Genomic DNA, 7,095 nt, shown 5'->3' on the forward strand with positions numbered 1-7,095 from the left:
AGCTTCAGCCTCAGTCCTCCAAATGAATATTCAGGACTGATATTCTTTAGGATAGACTGGCTTGATCTCCTTGCTGTAAATTTTTGTTACAAAGCCCATAACGTGGGCTACCATACAGAAAGAACTTCCTAAGCTATTGAGGAAAAAACTGGAATGGGCAAATTCAAGAGAGAAAATAATTAGGAACATATTTAAAGAAATGTTAGATGCTCTCAATAATACTTTCTTTGTGAGTTTTCTGGGCTTCCCTGGTGGCTCACATGGTAAAGAATTTGCCTGAACTTAGGGAGACCTGAGTTTAATCCCTGGATGGGGACGCTCCCCTGGAGAAGGAAATGGCAACCAATCCAGTATTGTTGCCTGGAGAATTCCATGGACAGAGAAGACTGGTGGGCTACAGTCTGTGATGTCACAAAGCTTTCTACTTATGTAGACAAATAGCTGGTGCCATTTCTGCACCTTACATAGAAGCTCCCAGGTGTCATCATTGGAGCCCCCACTATGGCTGCCAAGGGACAAAGGGAGCTGTCTGCCCAGGGAAGCCAACGGCTGTAAGGTCTGGGTACCAATGCCTAGAAGGCTGCTCCCTCTGCTGGAAGGCACAGTTGTCATTTCCACCCTGGGGACAAACCTTCCTCAAACGTGAGCAGCACCTGTTAGGCTGGGCTCTGACACAGCAGGCGTTCTCATCCCGTAGTGTGGGCCCTGCCACTTTTCCTCCTGCTTTTATCACCTTTCTCCATCTCATTCCCTATCCTGGCACCTTTTCTGAAGATTCACTGCAAACAGAAAATCCCTGAGTTTTAAACATTCCATCCATTTGTCATGTCACGGAGAGCACCATGCTTCCTATCTTTTGAGTCAGGAAACGTGCTCATTCCAACTCTGAAATCTGATCAATATAGACAAAAGGGGAAGTCTGCTAATACCGTGTTGTGCTGACCATAGGTGGGAATCCAAAGAGCATGTTATTAAGTTAATATTACCAAAGACTACGTTCATAATCATGCCAGAGATATATAAGCAAATAATGATTTTATTCTGTCCTCAGAAAGCTCATTTTGTGGGGGAGAATTCATATCAATAGATAATAATAAAATAAAAGGAAAGTACTTCAACTAAGATAATAGTTTTCTATGGAAACGGACTGGAAGGGAGAGTAGCTCTGCTTGCTAGCGGTGAGGAAAGCTTCAATAAGGACTCCTCTTTTATGCCACGTCCAGCTATCAGTATGAGTCCACTGGAAGGAAGAAGGGGGCAGGGTATCCTGGGCATGAGCAAAGACAGCAGATGGGTCTTTAGTTTGAAATGTGATTGAGCTTCTACTGCTCCTTTCACATATTTCAGGTCTTTACTACAGTCCCCAAACTGCTGTATTTTTCTCTTTAATCCGTTGTTAAATTTTCCCATTTCAACTAGCCAAAGACAGCAAGTGCACTGCTCGATGCCCTTGATGTAACATTTTCTGGAGACAGCTTGAGCACAAAAGGCAATAGGGTCCTCTCTGCTTCTCCACGTTGCTCCCAACCGAAGCTTTCCAGGAATATAACCAGATGCAGACAAGAAAGGCTACCCTCACTGTTTCCTCCAGCCCGAGGTTCCACCCATTGTGAATTATTCTAAGGTGTCAATAGGCACCATGTTTCCTTTTCCCCACGATTTTGCACTCTCTCTGCCCCCTGCTGTGACCATTTTCCCATCACCATTTAGCTCAGTTTATTTCTGCTGATTAGCAGAAATTCAAAATGTCATTTTGGAGTTCATTCCTTTAGGTAGCCTTCCCTGAATTTTCAAACCTAGCAGACCACTGCATATTAGGTGTCTCTGCTTGTACATCCATTAAACCTCATATTTCTCCTATAAAATAACACTATTATAATTTCCTGTTCAGTTGTCTCTACTTACCACCTAACAGCAGATTCCTTCAGAGTAAAGACAGTCCTCTTTATCATTAAATTCCCAACATCTACCTTAAAGCCCATGTAAAATCACTCTTCACTAAATATGTGTTAAATAAATTAATGGAATTGTGTAAAATAATACTGGGCCTTCCTGGCGGCTCAGTGGTAAAGAATCTGCCTGCCAGTGCAGGAGGCTCAGGACAGGTGGGTTGCGATCTCTGGGTTGAGAAGATACTCTCGAGAAGGAAATGGCAACCCACTCTAGCATTTTTGCCTGGGAAATCCCATGGACAGAGGAGCCTGGAGGGCTACAGTCCATGGAGTCACAAAGAGAGTTAGATGCAACCTAGTGGATAAACAATAACAACAAAATAATATTACCAATAATATCTTTGATTTATTCATCATTTGTTATTTTCAGATACTTTAATATATATTACCTCAATTTAATTTCAATATAATAATTTCTGAAAATTATTATTATCCATATTTTTGAGACAAAGTAACAGACTTGGAGAGGAAAATTGCCAGAGATTTCACTCCTTAAAATGGGGTCACTTTTGGACTCTGTGGGAGAGGGGGGGTATGATTTGGGAGAATGGCATTAAAACATGTATAATATAGGAAACAAATCGCCAGTCCAGGTTCGATGCAGGATACAGGAAGCTTGGGGCTGGTGCACTGGGATGACCCAGAGGGAGGGTATGGGGAGGGAGGTGGGAGGGGGGTTCAGGATGGGGAACACGTGTACACCTGTGGCGGATGCATGTTGATGTATGGCAAAACCAATACAATATTGTAAAGTAAAAAAATAAAATAAAATAAAATAAAAAAGAAAGCTGAGTGCCAAAAAAAATGGGGTCACTTTGGAGCCTCTAGAAAGGATTTATTTTTCCCTAATATGCTTCAGTTTATAAATCATTTAACCTAATAACACTGCACTGCTATATTCTCTAAGAGCTCTATCAAATCCATCTTTTTTTCCCCTGGAAATAGAGCAATGTCTTTGCCAAGAGTCAATAAACAGGTATCTCAAGTGGTTCCACCTTGAAAGGTAGACATCAGAAGCTTTGAGAAACATTTAACCTTGACATTCTTCTATCCTAATTGACAAGCCTGGTGTTGATAACTTGCTGAGATAAGAGGGATTTTCCATGTATAATATGCAGGTCATTGGTTTTAAGTTGGGCCCGTTATAATCTATTGGAGTCCTGACAGTTCTAGGTGATATAAAGAAGAAAGATTGGTTTTATTAGGCGATTTCCCCATCTTCGGCAGTGCTACTTTAATAGATAATAATGGTTAACAACTTGATGACATTTCCCTGATTTTATTTTAGCATTTGGAAGGTGATGAATTCTAGGACTAACTAATGTTAGAATGAGCTCATCGCTCAGAACAGTGAGCCTGGGAGTTGCAAAAAAGTCCATTTTCCCTAAACTTTAGCCTCATGGCTTTAGCTTTGTTCCTCTCCAAGTACAACCTGACATTTGTGTCCTATTGGTTGAGAGCTCTTGGAAGCAATTAAGAGTACACTTGGATACCCATCCAAATATTCTAACTTAATATAGTTCAACAGAAACAGAAGGCTGAAGTGGTTTGCCAAGTTTGGAAAGAAAGTTTTTGATACCAGTTCATACTTAGAGCCAGGCTTCTATGTAAGCAGCTTGGTGACCTCCTTTACTGGTTAAATTTCAGGGGCATACATAAGTTACTTGCCCCTCAGGAGCTCCTCTAGTTTATTTTCAAATCCCAGAACTGAAAGATGGGAAGAAACCTTCATGTTATGATTAGAGATGAGATTGCAAGCAGGCACAGCAATACTCACACCTTGGCTTATGTTTATGATTCGACATACGTAATTGTAACAGATCTTCCTCTTTTGTCTTTGATAGGGTTAAGCGTGAAGGAACATCAGAGCCCTGGCCAGCTGAAAGCAGAGAAGGGAAAGCTGGTGCCCTGAGGACAAGATGGCTATTTTATACTTTTTCAAAGAGCTCCCCCTGTCTACTCCCGTTCATCTCTGTTCTTCTTCCCTTCCTTTGATCACGGAATCGCCTCTCCCCAAACTCTCCCTGCAGCTTTTATATTAGGGCTTGTCCTTCATTTATAAGGGCTGATAAGGTAGGAAGAGGGCTTCCCTGGCAGCTCAGGTGGTAAAGAATCCGCCTGCAATACAGGAGACCCTGGTTCGATTCCTGGGTTGGGAAGATCCCCTGGAGAAGAGATGGGCTACCCCATTCCAGTATTCTTGGACTTCCCTGGTGGCTCAGCTGGTAAAGAATCTGCCTGCAACGAGAGACATGGGTTCAACCCCTGGGTTGGGAAGGTCTCTTGGAGGAGGGCATGCCAACCCACTCCAGTATTCCTGCCTGCAGAATCCCCATGGAGAGAGGTACTTCGCAGGCTACAGTCCATGGGGTCACAAGAGTCAGACACAACAGAGTGACTAAGCACAGCACAGCAAGGTTGGAAGAATCCTAAGAATAACCCCTAGTGACCCTTTCCTTTAAGTGTAGATGAAACTTGTGAATATGATGACATATTATCTGTGATTATCCTATGATTATATTACCACAGGTGGTGCAGTGGTAAAGAATCCACCTGCCAATGCAGGAGAGATGCAAGAGACTTGGGTTCCATCCCTGGGTCAAGAAGATCCCTGAAGGAAGAATTCTTCCTGTATTCTTCAGAATTCTTTCCTGGAAAATCCCATGGACAGAGCACCCTGGTGGGCTATAATTGATGGAGTTGCAAAGAGTTGGGCATGACTGGGCACTCACAGACATATATTACCACATACAGTAAGTCCTTGAACCTAAATTAATCATGCTAATGCTTCAAAGCATAGTTTTCTCCAACTTGTGACAGACAGAAGGAGAGATCAGAGATTCAAGCACAAGAGAGATATAATGTATTGCTGTGGCTTTTGAAGGTGATGAGGGCACATGATAAGGAATACTGGTGGCCTTTGGAAGCAGAGAGTGGCTTAAGGTGTTCCGCCAGAAAGGAAATGGGAGTCTCATTCCTGTAACTACAAGCAACTAGATTCTTCTGAAAGCGGAACAAACCTGTAAGAGGATTCTTCCCAAATCCTACATCTATGAGTCCAGTCCAGGCAACACCTTGATTTCAGCCTGTGAGACTCTAATCCGAGAACCCATTTGAACTGTCCTGGACTCCTGACCCACAGAACTCTGAGGTAACAAACGGATATCATTTTAAGCTGCCAAGCCTGTGGTAGTTGATTACAATAGAACACTAACATAAATGACAATTTCTGCCTCATTCATGGAAATATTTTCCAATTTGTACTGCAATTCACAAATACAAATTTTCAGCTGTTAAAAGACATATTGTCTATAATTTTGTTGTTAATGAAGTTTTACTATGTACTGTTCAGTTTTGATTATAAATTCTCTGTACAGGTTAAGTGCCTGCCCACAATGCAGGAGACCCAGGTTCAATCCCTGGGTTGGGAAGATCCCCTGGAGAAGGAAATGGCAACTCATTCCAATATTCTTGCCTGGAAAATCCCATGGATGGAGGAGCCTGGTAGACTACAGTCCACGGGGTTGCAAAAAGTTGGACACAACTGAGCAACTTCACTTTCTTTTTTCTTCTCTATACTTAAATTTTTTTTTCCCCTCAAAGAGCACTGCCATATATACCTTTGTACCAATAGAGATAGTAAGCATTGAAGAGTGTGGTGATACTGAAATTATTATGTGTGTTTCATCATAACCATTACTATCACTTGGAGGGTCTAGGTTTTTTTTTCCAACTATAAAGTAGTTATGGGATCTTAAGAGTTGAGGGACTTTCTTAAAGATATACAAGATCCACTGATGCTCAGTCTGGGTGAAAAAGAGAACTACCCCACAATAGCTCATTGATATTTTTGTGAAGGATTAGGTGGGAGGGGACTTTTAAACCTCAATTAATTTTTGTCATCTATATCAACTTCTGGTAAACAGCAAGTTATCGAACTTTATTTTTCAGAGATGAAAACGAATCCGGGAAGGTAAAATAACCTGTACAAAACTGTACCATTGTTATGGGAGTGGAATCAATTTTAAGGGTCAGAGCTCCTTCGGTATTATGCTTTTCTATCTCTGGTCTTTTTCAGGCCTCCCAGATTATAAACTCAGTGTATCACAGTCTCAACTCTTCTAGGGCAAAGAGGATTCCCCAGAATTGAATGCATCTAAGAATTGCTTATAAAAGCCATCGGTGTCAGTATCACTCGTTATCTTTCCAGAGTCAGTGAGTTCTGGGTTATTTCAAAAAGATCCTGTCTGTGCCTTCAGAAGCAGAGAAATCACACCCATCACCCACCCGCCCCTCACCTTGAAGAGTCACCAAAAACTCCTAACATACATGCGTCTGGGTGAAAAACACATTTAAAGACCACAGGATAAATCAGTAATGTTATGTTTCTAATAACAGGAAAAAATGTGTAGAAAAAGTTTAAGATAAGAGTTAATAAAATCACTGATTGATGATCAAAGTATAATATGGTGTTTCGTTGCACCTTCCTAGCCAAGGAATTAAAAGTTAAGAATATGTGTTACAGTACTTGAACCTCATTGTACACCAGTAGCACTTGGAGGGCTTGTTAAACTACAGCTTATGAGACCACACACCTAGAGCTCCTGGTTCAATAGACTTGGGGCAAGGCCAAGAATTGGTGGTTATAACCATCTCCTAGGTGATGCTGTGTGCCGCTGCTGCGGCAGATCTGAAAATCACACTTTGAGAAGTCCTAGGGTACTAAGACTGCTCAGCTATTTCCTTAGCAGAGAAGGTAATGGCAACCCACTCCAGTACTCTTGCCTGGAGAATCCCATGGACGGAGGAGCCTGGCGGGCTGCAGTCCATGGGGTCACACAGAGTAGGACACGACTGAAGCGACTTAGCAGCAGCAGCAGTGTGACTACAGTAGGATTTAGAGCCTTTCATAGCATCATGAGAAGTAAGGTTGTAAATAAAAACATCCCTAGGAAAAGGGCAATGGTTTATTTATTTTCCAAAAATTTACTGAGGGTTTTATATGGCTAACTACTCTTTCTGCCATCATGGATAAAGTTAATAAATCATTTCCCAATCAGAGAAAGAGGAACACAACAAAATATAATGTTTTAACTCTCAATATAGATGTGGAGCACACTGTATGGTGCTACCCAAAATATCC

At 41.7% G+C, this 7,095-nt stretch overlaps 1 long non-coding RNA gene across 1 annotated transcript; it reads left to right on the plus strand.

Annotated features, from left to right (window-relative positions):
- Window positions 1-407: 407 nt before the first annotated feature.
- On the plus strand, window positions 408-3,902 carry LOC132342301 (uncharacterized). Its single transcript, XR_009490617.1, has 2 exons — window positions 408-642; window positions 3,797-3,902. It is a non-coding gene; the product is annotated as an uncharacterized lncRNA (long non-coding RNA).
- The last annotated feature ends 3,193 nt before the right edge of the window (window positions 3,903-7,095 follow it).

The sequence above is a fragment of the Bos taurus genome, chromosome 15 (assembly GCF_002263795.3).
Source record: "Bos taurus isolate L1 Dominette 01449 registration number 42190680 breed Hereford chromosome 15, ARS-UCD2.0, whole genome shotgun sequence".
NCBI lineage: Eukaryota > Metazoa > Chordata > Mammalia > Artiodactyla > Bovidae > Bos > Bos taurus.